Here is a 14,580-nt window from a genome sequence, read left to right on the forward strand (position 1 = left end):
TGTTGTTGCCCACGTGCACACTGATGACATCCGTGTAACAGTGCTATTCCCAGGCGGTGGGTGCTGACTATTATAGTCATGATCCTCGCCTGGTCTCGCTAGAGTCAGCAAGGCCAGGCGTCGCTGATGAGAGTTGTAGTCAGCGGTTCCCTGAAAATGCCCACAGGAAAATTGCCCACATGAAAAATGCCCACACGGAAAATTGCCCACACGGAAAATTGCCCACAGGAAAATTGCCCACACAGAAAATTGCCCACACGGAAAATTGCCAATTGCAGCATCACAAAGTTTCAGATCTATGATATTGGAGGTGAAAGGTGAGGATGGTCACATGATATGTGATCACCTTGTGATTTACAGCTGACCTAGTGCAGACATGCTGAAGATCTGTGGTGTGCAGCAGTCTGTCATTCTCCGCAGTAGATGGATCTAGTCTGCTCTCATCTCTCACTGATTCTGCCTCCTCCCACCAGCCCAGAGCAGCAGCACAGGCAGAACCAGCAGCAGTGTGATCCAGAGGAGCCATCACTGCATTATCTGTGGGGTTACATGGGACTGCAGGTCAGATCTAATACATTATCATCTCAGTGGGTGCCCACCAAAAGCAGGTGCTGCTGGCTGAGATAGATGGTCTTGGAAGCCCAGAAGGCAGCGCAGAAAGGTGAGATTCTGTCAGAGGAGGGGAAGTGCCATAGCAGCTCCGCGCTCCCATTGACTTCAGTGGCGGTGAGTCTGGGGCCTGCACTGCCTTCCCGGTCCACTTATGGCTGCCGAGAGTAAGAGTGAACAGACGCTACCTAGTTATGTATCACACACATCTACTGCGGGTGCAGGCACAGGATGGAAGGAAATGCAGAGTGGATTTCAATAAGGGGATGTGCACACGTAGAATGATCCTCTGTGGATTTTTCCGCAGCGGATTTGATAAATCCGCAGGGCAAAAACTGCACATTTTTCCTGCGGATTTACTGCAGTTTTTGTGCGGATTCCACCTGCGGTTTTTTATTATGGAGCAGGTGTAGAACCTCTGCGGGTTCTGCACAAAGAATTGACATGCTGCGGAATGTAAACCACTGCGTTTCTGCGCTTTTTTTCCGCAGCATGTGCATTGTACTGTAAACGCATTGGAAACCGCTTGCGGACCAGCAGCTGCGGATCCGCAGCCTGTGCACATAGCCTAAGGGTCTCTAATAATAATCTTTATTTTTAATATAGCGCTAACATATTCCGCAGCGCTTTACATTTTGCACACATCATCGCTGTCCCCGTTGGGGCTCACAATCTAAATTCCCTATCAGTATGTCTTTGGAATGTGGGAGGAAACCGGAGAACCCAGAGAAAACCCCCGCAAACATGGAGAGAACATACAAACTCTTTGCAGATGACGTCCTTAGTGGGGTCCAAACCCAGGACTCCAGTGCTGCAAGGCTGCTGTGCTACCCACTGAGCCACCGTGCCGCCCTGGGTCTCTAGGCCCAGACACGCCACAATGAGAGTAGAATTATTGTTAGCACAGTGGAATGACAAGAACAGAACCCGTACTCTGGGACTGGGGAGGAGTGAACCGAACCTGGAGAACCTGGAGAAGTAACCTGGGCCCAGAGACCTTTGCTGACATCCATTCTGCCTTTTCTTTGCTGCCTGTGTTGTGCTGTATTGTATGGAGCCCATGGAAGTCACGGACAATCACCCGGCAGCTAATTATTAGCAGATGTGCAATGATTGGTTAATAAGCTTGAGTTATTGTAGTCATTAGACCTCCTTAATAAACTGCTCTTAATAAACTTATTGGTAGTTTTTTATGTGGGCAATTTTTGCCGACATTCTTCTGTGCTGCAGAGCATCTCACCTATACTATTCTCTGCCCTGCAGAGTATCTCATGTATACCTGTATACTATCCCCCTGTCCTGCAGAGCATTTAACATATAATTCAGCCTGTGGGCAATTTTCTGTGGGCATTCTTCACCTTGCATCTCAAATATCATGGATCTGAAACTTTGTGATGATGCAACTGGCAATTTTCCATGTGGGCAATTTTCCTGTGGGCATTTTTCATGTGGGCATTTTTCCTGTGAGCATTTTTCCATGTGGGCAATTTTCCTGTGGGCATTTTTCATGTGGGCATTTTTCTGGTCACCGTAGTCAGCAATAGAGATGGGCAAATGTTTCAATGTTTGGTTCAGATTACGTTCGCCGAATTTGCAATATTCACCGATTTATTAGTCGAATATTCGCTGGACATAGCCGAACGTCATTCAAGTCAGTGGAAGACATTTCCACCCACCGGGAGATGCCTGAGCAAGGAATTTTCTCGGTTAGTATCTTGCTTCGGAGTTGCCAGGTCCTGTCCTGTTTTCCGCCTCTCTGGAGGCTGCATACCCAAACCCAATTCTGTGTGTCTCGTTTCTTCCACCCTGGAGGCTGCATACCCGGGCCAGAATCCTTGTCCTGAACTAGTTCCCTTGTCTGTCCCTGTCTGAGCTCTGCCCTATACCTGTTTGTATCCTTGTTTGTTGCCTTCCCTCCTCAGCTGTGTGTATCCTGGTGTCTACTCCTTCTGCTCTGCTCTCCACATCCTGCGGCTCTGCTCTGCTCGTCACATGCTGCGGCTCTGCTCTGCTTCTGCTCCGCGCCCTGTGGCTGTGCTCTGCCCTGCTTTGCTCGCCGCATCCTGCGGCTCTGCTTTGCTTCTGCTGCTCTGCTCGTCACATGCTGCGCTCTGCTCGGCTTCTGCTCCACACCCTGCAGCTCTGCTCTGCCCTGCTTTTCTCACCGCGTCCTGTGGCTCTGCTCTGCTTCTGCTCCGCACCCTGTGGCTTTGCTTCTGCTGCTCTGCTCGTCACATGCTGCGGCTCTGCTCTGCTTCTGCTCCACACCCTGCGGCTCTCCTCTGCCCTGCTTTTCTCACCGCATCCTGTGGCTCCGCTTTGATTCTGCTCCGCATGCTGCGGACTCTGCTCTGCTTCTGCTCTGCACCCTGCAGCTCTGCTCTGCTTTTGCTCTGCACCCTGTGGCTCTGCTCCTGTTCTGTTCCTTGCGGTTCTGCTCTGCTCTCGTTCCGCATTCTGCTGCTCTCTGTCCCTCCACTCTGAACTGGTTCCTACCTGTTCTGTTATACTAATCGTACCTGCTTGTGTTCCTGCCCTGCCCAGTTCCTCCAGTCTGATCCATGCCCGCCTGCCTGCCAGAGTGCCCGCCATGCCCTCCTGTCTGCCAGCTGTGCCTGTCAGTCCTTGCCCGCACCTGTCATTAGTGTTCTGTCCCCAGTGGGGTCAGCCGCTATGGCCAGACACCGCCCTGGAGTGGTACCTGGCCGCTACCTGCCGCACAAGCCTGACCTCACCACTAGAGGCTCCAGTGAACACCAAGGTAGCGGCTTAGTCACGCCCTCCAGGGTAGTCTGGTTTGGGGCACAGTGGGGCCACAATGCTCACTAGCGCCATCCAGTCTGGGCGCGAGCATTACACAGCTCCCCCAACTCCTGGATTAGATTCGCCTTACAGCGGCTTCCCCCGCTATGACTGTGGCTCCATTGGGATCTGTGGAGCTCACAAAGCTCAGGTTTCACGGCACCTGGTGGCCCTCTGGACGTGGGGGTGGTGGCGGGCAAAGCACAAAAGTCTAATGGCCATGATTTATCTGGCATTGTAAAGTGATGAGGAACATGTATTCCACTAATGAAGGGCTCTACAATGTCCTCGTTGAAGCTGCGCTGACTTTGGTCTTGATAAAACACAGTGGACCTACACCAGCAGATGACATGGCTCCCAAACCATCACTGATTGTGGAAACTTCACACTGGACCTCCAGCAGCTTGGATTGTGTCCTCTCCACTCTTCCTCCAGACTCTGGGACCTCGATTTCCAAATGAAATGCAACATTTACTTTCATCTAAACACAACACCTTGGACCACTGACAACAGTCCAGTTCTTCTTCTCCGTGGCCCAGGTAAGACGCTTCTGGCGTTGTCTATTGGTTTTGATGATATTCTAATTTTGTGATAAGCACTTGTACACACAGTACAGACCAAAAGTTTGGACACACCTCATTTAAAGATATTTCTGCGTTTCCATGACTATGAAAATTGTACATTCACACTGAAGGCATCAAAACTATGAATTAACACATGTGGAATTATATACTTAACAAAAAAGTGTGAAACAACTGAAATTATGTCTTATATTCTAGGTTCTTCAAAGTAGCCACCTTTTGCTTTGATGACTGCTTTGCACACTCTTGGCACTCTCATGATGTGGGGGGTGCACGCAAGCAAGTGGGGGTGCTACTTAATTGGTATAACTCATTTGGTGCATTGTACTTAATACTCACTGTTGCATATCCATGACTGGGATCAGTGTAGATCTTGTCTGGTGGAAGGTGTTAAAATAGATGTTGCCAGCCTGAATGTCTTTGATCATCAAAAAAAAAACCCTTGTGTGCTGGCCCCAGCTGGCAGTTAGTCAGGGCAGGAGCCAGGTAACCCACACTCTGCTCTCCCTTCTATCCATGTGCTATATTCCTATCCTCCTATACTCCCTTGCCATCCACATTCACCGCTCAATCCCCCCTCAATCACAACTCATACACATCAGCTCCTCTCTCCTTCCCTCTCCCATGTACAGCTCCCATGCACTTCTTACCTTCCTGAAAAACCTCAGCCCATCTTACCCAAACACACTGCACAAAAAAACTTCATACACTTCCAAAAACTACTTGCTCTTTATCTTCCTACTCCTACTGATTTCAGGGGACATCTCCCCCAACCCTGTTCCACCATTCACCAACCTCAACCCCTACCCAACCTCACATTGAAACCTTAATAATCTTACTAATATTAATTGCACTCCTTCATCTCCTTCTTTTAATTGTGCCCTTTCAAATCCATGGTCTGTATGTCTCAAGCTTCCTTTCCTACACAATTATTTTATGAAAAACTCTCTGAATCTGTTGGCCCTCACGGAAACCTGGATTCAGGATTCTGATACTGTCTCTCCTGCTGCCATTTCCCATGGTGGCTTACAATTCTCACATTCCTCGAGACCCACAAATAGACCTGGTGGTGGAGTCGGCATACTCCTCTCCCCACAATGCACCTTCCAGTTCATCCCCCCAGCTCCATCCCTCTCATTCCTTTCTTTTGAGGTCCACACCATCAGGCTCTTTGTCCCCCCTCCCTCAGAGTAGCGGTCATATACCGGCCTCCAGGCTCACCCCCCACTTCCTGCACCATTTCTCTGCCTGGCTGCCGTACTTCATGTCCTCAGAACTCCCAACCCTTATCCTGGGAGACTTCAACATCCCCATTAACAGCCACACTTCCACTTCCACATCTGCTTCCCAGCTTCTATCACTAACCACTTCTCTAGGCCTCTCACAGATCTCAACCTATGAAACACAATGACGGTAACGCCCTGGACGTGGTCTTTGTCCTGCTCTGTTCAGTCTCCTACCTAGATAACTCACCGCTTCCCCTCTCTGACCACAACATTCTCTCCTTCATGCTGACAAATCCTTGCTCACCTCAGCACACTCCTACCTACCACACATTCAGAAATCTACACGCCATTAACCCTCACAAACTTTCAGACTCTCTACACTCATCATTGTCCCCAATCTCTTCTTTTTCCTGTCCTGATCTGGCGGTACATCACTACAATGACACTCTTAGAAGCACCCTAGACCAAGTAGCTCCCCTCACCCTCAGAACCTCCAAACACAGAGTGAAACAGCCCTGGCTCACATCGCAAACCCGATTTCTCCAGCGATGCTCTAGGAGTGCTGAACGCTTATGGAGGAAAACTCGCACCCCAGAAGACTTCATACACTTCAAATTTATGTTAAGGACCTATAACTCTGCCCTTCACCTCGCCAAACAGAGCTACTTCACCACCCTGATCTCCTCACTATCCAACAACCCCAAGAAACTTTTTGACACCTTTCACTCCCTCCTCAGGCTAAAAGCACAAGGCCCTATCACAGACATTTGTGCTGATGACCTGGCCTCCCACTTTATAGAGAAAATAGATAATTTCCATCAGGAAATCCGCTCCCAGACACCAAGTTCAGTGACTCCCATCCCTTCCTGCATCTCCCCTGGCTCACTCTCCACATTCGATCCCATCACAGAAGAAGTCTCCAGGCTCCTCTCTTCTTCTTGTCCGACAACATGCACCACCGACCCCATTCCCTCACACCTCCTCCAGTCTTTCTCTCCAGTCGTCACAACTCACCTAACTGCAATCTTTAATCTCTCCCTCTCCTCTGGCATTTTCCTCTCCTCTATCATTACTCCATTACTAAAGAAACCCACCCTCGACCCATCCTGCACAAATAACTACAGACCGGTCTCCAATCTCCCCTTCATCTCTAAACTCTTAGAAAGCCTGGTCTACTCCCGCCTTGCCCATTACCTCTCCACTCATTCCCTCCTAGACCCTTCACAGTCCTGTTTCCGTCCCCTACATTCGACAGAAACTGCACTCATCAAGGTGACCAATGACCTTCTGACAGCAAAATGTAACGGTGACCACTCTCTGCTCATTCTCCTCGACCTCTCTGCAGCTTTCGACACTGTTGACCACCCTCTCCTACTCTCTAGGCTCCAGTCACTGGGCATTAACCCTTTCACCCCCAAGGGTGGTTTGCACGTTAATGACCAGGCCAATTTTTACAATTCTGACCACTGTCTCTTTATGAGGTTATAACTCTGGAACGCTTCAACAGATCCTGGTGATTCTGACATTGTTTTCTCTTGACATATTGTACTTCATGATAGTGGTAAAATGTATTTTATATTACCTGCGTTCATTTGTGAAAGAAATGGAAATTTGGCGAAAATTTTGAAAATTTCGCAATTTTCAAACTTTGAATTTCTATGCAATTAAATCACAGTAATATGTCACACAAAATACTTAATAAGGAACATTTCCCACATGTCTACTTTACATCAGCACAATTTTGGAACCAACATTTTTTTTGTTAGGGAGTTATAAGGGTTAAAAGGTGACCAGCAATTTCTCATTTTTACAACACCATTTTTTTTTTAGGGACCACATCTCATTTGAAGTCATTTTGAGGGGTCTATATGATAGAAAATAACCAAGTGTGACACCATTCTAAAAACTGCACCCCTCAAGCTGCTCAAAACCACATTCAAGAAGTTTATTAACTCTTCAGGTGTTTCACAGGAATTTTTGGAATGTTTAAATAAAAATGAACATTTAACTTTTTTTCACAAAAAATTTACTTCAGCTCCAATTTGTTTTATTTTACCAAGGGTAACAGGAGAAAATGGACCCCAAAAGATGTTGAACAATTTGTTCTGAGTATGCTGATACCCCATATGTGGGGGTAAACCACTGTTTTGGGGCATGACAGAGCTCGGAAGCGAAGGAGCGCCATTTGACTTTTCAATGCAAAATTGACTGGAATTGAGATGGGACACCATGTTGCGTTTGGAGAGCTCCTGATGTGCCTAAACATTGAAACCCCCACAAGTGACACCATTTTGGAAAGTAGACCCCCTAAGGAACTTATCTAGAGGTGTGGTGAGCACTTTGACCCACCAAGTGCTTCACAGAAGTTTATAATACAGAACCGTAAAAATAAAAAATCATATTTTTTCACAAAAATTATCTTTTCGCCCCCAATTTTTTATTTTCCCAAGGGTAAGAGAAGAAATTGGACCCCAAAAGTTGTTGTACAATTTGTCCTGAGTACCCTGATACCCCATATGTTGGGGGTAAACCACTGTTTGGGCGCATGGGAGAGCTCGGAAGGGAAGGAGCGCCGTTTGACTTTTTAATGCAAAATTGACAGGAATTGAGATGGGACGCCATATTGCGTTTGGAGAGCCACTGATGTGCCTAAACATTGAAGCCCCCCACAAGTGACACCATTTTGGAAAGTAGACCCCCTAAGGAACTTATCTAGAGGTGTGGTGAGCTGTTGTGAATTCTGCTTTTGGGCTCCCTCCGGTGGTTGTAGGTGGTAATGCAGTTGTCCCTGAGTTGCAGTCCTGGTCAGGTGTATCTGCTGATTGCAGTTCTGACTGAGGTATTTAGGCGTGCAGGATTCATTAGTCCTTGCCAGTTGTCCATGGTTGTTGGGAGGTTTTGGTCCTGGTTTGGTTCCTTCTGCCTTCTGCCAAATCAGCAAAGATAAGTGTCTGGTTTTGTTTCTGTGGCACACATGCTGTGTGCTTAATAATTATGTTCTATTCAGTGTTTTTTTTTGTCCAGCTTAGATTGTGTCAGTATTTTCTCAGTCTTGTTGGATTCTCTGGAGTGGCAGATATATATTCCATGTCTTTAGTTAGATTGTGGAACTTTTTGTATTATCTGCTGTGGATATTTTTGGAAGGGTTTTAATACTGACCGCTTAGTATTCTGTCCTATCTTTCCCTATTTAGCTAGAGTGGCCTCTTTTGCTGAATCCTGTTTTCTGCCTGCGTGTGTCTTTCCTCTCCTACTCACAGTCAATATTCGTGGGGGGCTGCCTATCCTTTGGGGTTCTGCTCTGAGGCAAGGTAGTATTCCTATTTCCATCTATAGGGGTATTTAGTCCTCCAGCTGTGTCGAGGTGTCTAGGGTTTGTTAGGCACACCCCACGGCTACTTCTAGTTGCGGTGTTAGTTCAGGTTTTGCGGTCAGTACAGTTTCCACCTACTCCAGAGAAAGTTCATGCGGCTCCAAAGTCACCGGATCATAACAGTACAACTGGCCCACTATGAGTTAAATGCATCTCAGAAGAAGGGAAGAAAGGTGTTGAGTCATTTTTTTTTCTGCACTTTGCTTTGCCTTTTCTTCCCTCTTTTTCTCTGGGTGGCTGAGGAGTCTTGTGTTAGCATGGATGTTCAGGAATTAGCTTGTTGTGTAGACCAGCTTGCTGCTAGGGTACAGGGAATTTCTGATTATATTGTTCAGACTCCTGTTTTAGAGCCGAAGATTCCTACTCCTGATTTGTTTTTTGGTGACAGGTCCAAATTTTTGAGTTTTAAAAACAACTGTAAACTGTTTTTTGCTTTGAGACCTCGATCCTCTGGGGATTATATTTAGCAGGTTAAAATCGTCATTTCCCTGCTGCGTGGTGATCCACAGGATTGGGCATTTTCCCTGGAATCTGGGAATCCGGCTTTGCTTAATGTAGATTCCTTTTTTCAGGCTTTAGGACTATTATATGATGAACCTAATTCTGTGGATCAAGCGGAGAAGACCTTGTTGGCCCTATCTCAGGGTCAAGAGGCGGCAGAATTGTATTGTCAGAAATTTAGAAAATGGTCTGTGTTGACTAAATGGAATGATGATGCTTTGGCTGCAATTTTCAGAAAGGGTCTTTCTGAATCCGTTAAAGATGTTATGGTGGGGTTTCCCACGCCCGTCAGTCTGAGTGATTCTATGTCTTTGGCCATTCAGATTGATCGGCGCTTGCAGGAGCGCAGAACTGTGCACGCTGTGGCGTTGTCCTCAGAGCAGAGTCCTGAGCCAATGCAGTGTGATAGGATTCTGTCTAGGACAGAACGACAAGGACTCAGACATCAGAATAGGTTGTGTTATTATTGTGGCGACGCTTCTCATGTCATTTCAGTCTGCCCTAAATGGACAAAGAGGATTGCTAGTTCATTTACCATCAGTACTGTACAACCTAAATTTCTGTTATCGGTGTCCCTGATCTGATCATTGTTATCATTTTCTGTCTTGGCGTTTGTGGATTCAGGCGCCGCTTTGAACTTAATGGACCTTGAGTTTGCCAGGCGTTGTGGTTTCCCCTTGCAGCCCTTGCAGAACCTTATTCCTTTAAGGGGCATTGATGCTACACCTTTGGCTAAAAATAAGCCCCAGTTTTGGACACAGGTGACCATGTGCATGGCGCCAGCCCATCAGGAAGATTGTCGATTTCTGGTGTTGCATAATTTGCATGATGCTATTGTGCTGGGTTTTCCGTGGTTGCAGGCACATAATCCTGTGTTGGATTGGAAGTCTATGTCTGTGACTAGTTGGGGTTGTCAGGGGGTTCATAATGATGTTCCTTTAATGTCCATCTCCTCTTCTTCCTCTTCCGAAATTCCCGAGTTTTTGTCTGATTTTCAGGATGTATTCGATGAGCCCAAGTCCAGTTCTCTTCCACCACACAGGGACTGTGAATGTGCTATTGATTTGATTCCAGGCTGTAAGTTTCCTAAGGGCCGACTCTTCAACCTGTCTGTGCCGGAACATACCGCTATGCGGAGTTATGTTAAGGAGTCTTTGGAGAAAGGGCATATTCGGCCATCTTCTTCACCGATGGGAGCGGGTTTTTTTTTTGTTGCTAAGAAGGATGGCTCCTTGAGACCCTGTATTGATTATCGCCTCTTGAACAAGATCACGGTCAAGTTTCAATACCCTTTGCCTTTGCTTTCCGATTTGTTTGCTAGGATTAAGGGGGCTAGTTGGTTTACGAAGATTGACCTTTGGGGGACGTATAATCTTGTTCGTATTAAGCAGGGTGATGAATGGAAAACTGCGTTCAATACGCCCGAAGGCCATTTTGAATACCTTGTGATGCCGTTCGGGCTCACTAATGCTCCATCTGTTTTTCAATCTTTCATGCATGATATCTTCCGGACTTATATTGATAAATTCTTGATTGTATATTTGGACGATATTTTGATTTTTTCTGATGATTGGGAGTCTCATGTGGAACATGTCAGGATGGTATTTCAGATCCTTCGTGACAATGCTTTGTTTGTGAAGGGGTCTAAGTGTCTCTTTGGGGTGCAGAAGGTTTCTTTTTTGGGTTTTATTTTTTCTCCTTCATCTATTGAGATGGATCCGGTTAAGATTCAGGCCATTCATGATTGGATTCAACCCACGTCCGTAAAGAGCCTTCAGAAATTTTTGGGTTTTGCAAATTTTTATCGCCGTTTCATTGCTAACTTTTCCAGCGTGGTTAAACCCTTGACCGATTTGACGAAAAAAGGTGCTGATGTGGCGAATTGGTCCTCTGCGGCTGTTTCTGCCTTTCAGGAGCTTAAACGTCGATTTACTTCTGCTCCGGTGTTGCGCCAACCGGATGTTTCCCTTCCATTTCAGGTTGAGATTGACGCTTCTGAGATTGGCGCAGGGGCCGTTTTGTCCCAGAGGGATCATGTTGGTTCTTTGACGAAACCGTGTGCATTCTTTTCCCGTAAATTTTCGCCTGCTGAACGCAATTATGATGTCGGCAATCGGGAGTTGTTGGCTATGAAGTGGGCATTTGAGGAGTGGCTTGAGGGAGCTAAGCACCGTATTGTGGTCTTGACCGATCATAAGAATTTGATTTACCTCGAGTCTGCCAAGCGGCTGAATCCTAGACAGGCTCGATGGTCCTTGTTTTTTTCCCGTTTTGATTTTGTGGTCTCGTATCTTCCGGGTTCCAAGAATATTAAGGCTGATGCCCTTTCTAGGAGTTTTTTGCCTGATTCTCCTGAGGTCCTTGAACCGGTCGGCATTCTGAAAGAAGGGGTGGTTCTTTCTGCTATTTCCCCTGATTTACGACGGGTTCTTCAGGAATTTCAGGCTGACAGACCTGATCGTTGTCCAGTGGGGAAACTGTTTGTTCCTGACAGATGGACTAGTAGAGTGATTTCTGAGGTTCACTGTTCTGTGTTGGCTAGTCATCCTGGTATTTTTGGTACCAGAGACTTGGTTGGTAGGTCCTTTTGGTGGCCTTCTTTATCACGTCATGTGCGTTCTTTTGTGCAGTCCTGTGGGACTTGTGCGCGGGCCAAGCCTTGTTGTTCCCGTGCTAGTGGGTTGCTTTTGCCATTGCCGGTCCCTGAGAGGCCCTGGACGCATATTTCTATGGATTTTATTTCTGATCTTCCGGTTTCCCAGAGGATGTCAGTTATCTGGGTGGTTTGTGACCGGCTTTCTAAGATGGTTCATTTGGTGCCTTTGCCTAAATTGCCTTCCTCTTCAGATTTAGTTTCGTTGTTTATTCAGCATGTGGTTCGTTTGCATGGCATTCCGGAGAATATTGTGTCCGACAGAGGTTCCCAGTTTGTTTCTAGGTTTTGGCGGGCCTTTTGTGCTAGGCTGGGCATTGATTTATCTTTTTCCTCTGCATTTCATCCTCACACAAATGGCCAAACCAAGCGAACTAATCAGACCTTGGAGACTTATTTGAGATGCTTTGTGTCTGCTGATCAGGATGATTGAGTGGCCTTTTTGCCATTGGCCGAGTTTGCCCTTAATAATCGGGCTAGTTCGGCTACTTTGGTTTCGCCTTTTTTTTGTAATTTTAGTTTTCATCCTCGTTTTTCTTCTGGGCAGGTTGAGCCTTCTGACTGTCCTCGTGTAGATTCAGTGGTTGACAGGTTGCAGCAGATTTGGGCTCATGTGGTGGACAATTTGGTGTTGTCTCAGGAGGAGGCTCAATGTTTTGCTAACCGTCGTCGGTGTGTTTGTTCCCGGCTTCAGGTGTGGGATCTGGTCTGGTTGTCTTCCCGTCATGTTCCTATGAAGGTTTCTTCTCATAAGTTTAAGCCTCGGTTTATTGGTCCTTATAGGATTTCTGGGATTATTAATCCGGTGTCTTTTCGATTGGCCCTTCTGGCCTCTTTTGCTATCCATAATGTCTTCCATAGACCTTTATTGCAGAAATATGTGGTACCCGTTGTTCCCTCTGTTGATCCTCCGGCCCCTGTGTTGGTTGATGGGGAGTTGGAGTATGTGGTTGAGAAGATTTTGGATTCTCGTTTTTCGAGGCGGAGGCTTCAGTATCTTGTCAAATGGAAGGGTTATGGCCAGGAGGATAATTCTTGGGTTTTTGCCTCTGATGTCCATGCTGCTCATTTGGTTCATGCTTTTCATCTGGCTCGTCCTGATCGGCCTGGGGGCTCTGGTGAGGGTTCGATGACCCCTCCTCAAGGGGGGGTACTGTTGTGAATTCTGCTTTTGGGCTCCCTCCGGTGGTTGTAGGTGGTAATGCAGTTGTCTCTGAGTTGCAGTCCTGGTCAGGTGTATCTGCTGATTGCAGTTCTGACTGGGGTATTTAGGCGTGCAGGATTCATTAGTCCTTGCCAGTTGTCCATGGTTGTTGGGAGGTTTTGGTCCTGGTTTGGTTCCTTCTGCCTTCTGCCAAATCAGCAAAGATAAGTGTCTGGTTTTGGTTTCTGTGGCACACATGCTGTGTGCTTAATAATTATGTGCTATTCAGTGTTTTTTTAGTCCAGCTTAGATTGTGTCAGTATTTTCTCAGTCTTGTTGGATTCTCTGGAGTGGCAGATATACATTCCATGTCTTTAGTTAGATTGTGGAACTTTTTGTATTATCTGCTTTGGATATTTTTGGAAGGGTTTTAATACTGACCGCTTAGTATTCTGTCCTATCTTTCCCTATTTAGCTAGAGTGGCCTCTTTTGCTGAATCCTGTTTTCTGCCTGCGTGTGTCTTTCCTCTCCTACTCACAGTCAATATTCGTGGGGGGCTGCCTATCCTTTGGGGTTCTGCTCTGAGGCAAGGTAGTATTCCTATTTCCATCTATAGGGGTATTTAGTCCTCCGGCTGTGTCGAGGTGTCTAGGGTTTGTTAGGCACACCCCATGGCTACTTCTAGTTGCGGTGTTAGTTCAGGTTTTGCAGTCAGTACAGTTTCCACCTACTCCAGAGAAAGTTCATGCGGCTCCAAAGTCACCGGATCATAACAGTGAGCACTTTGACCCACCAAGTGCTTCACAGAAGTTTATAATGCAGAACCGTAAAAATAAAAAATCATATTTTTTCACAAAAATGATCTTTTCGCCCCCAATTTTTTATTTTCCCAACGGTAAGAGAAGAAATTGGACCCCAAAAGTTGTTGTACAATTTGTTCTGAGTACGCTGATACCCCATATGTGGGGGTAAACCACTGTTTGGGTGCATGGGAGAGCTCAGAAGGGAAGGAGCGCCCTTTGACTCTTCACTGCAAAATTGACAGGAATTGAGATGGGACGCCATGTTGCGTTTGGAGAGCCACTGATTTGCCTAAACATTGAAGCCCCCCACAAGTGACACCATTTTGGAAAGTAGACCCCCTAAGGAACTTATCTAGAGGTGTGGTGAGCACTTTGACCCACCAAGTGCTTCACAGAAGTTTATAAAGCAGAGCCGTAAAAATAAAACAAAAATTTTTTCCCACAAAAATTATTTTTTAGCCCCCAGTTTTGTATTTTTCCAAGGGTAACAGGAGAAATTGGACCCTAAATATTGTTGTCCAATTTGTCCTGAGTACGCTGATACCTGATATGTTGGGGGGGAACCACCGTTTGAGCGCATGGCGGAGCTCGGAAGGGAAGGAGCATCATTTGGAATGCAGACTTAGATGGATTGGTCTGCAGGCATCACATTGCGTTTGCAGAGCCCCTAATGTACCTAAACAGTAGAAACCCCCCCACAAGTGAGCCAATATTGGAAACTAGACCCCCGAAGGAACTTATCTAGTTGTGTTGTGAGAACTTTGAACCCCCAAGTGTTTCACTACAGTTTATAACGCAGAGCCATGAAAATAATAAAAAAAAAATTCCCCAAAAATTATTTTTTAGCCCGCAGTTTTGTATTTTCCCAAGGGTAACAGGAGAAATTA

General features: G+C 46.4%; 1 protein-coding gene across 1 annotated transcript in view; it reads right to left on the bottom strand.

Annotated features, from left to right (window-relative positions):
• The window catches only part of LOC143783182 (cytochrome P450 11B, mitochondrial-like), a 75,279-nt gene that overhangs the window by 35,976 nt on the left and 24,723 nt on the right, over positions 1-14,580 (bottom strand). The window lies entirely within an intron of this gene.

This window comes from Ranitomeya variabilis, chromosome 6 (genome assembly GCF_051348905.1).
Source record: "Ranitomeya variabilis isolate aRanVar5 chromosome 6, aRanVar5.hap1, whole genome shotgun sequence".
NCBI classification, from domain to species: Eukaryota; Metazoa; Chordata; class Amphibia; order Anura; family Dendrobatidae; genus Ranitomeya; species Ranitomeya variabilis.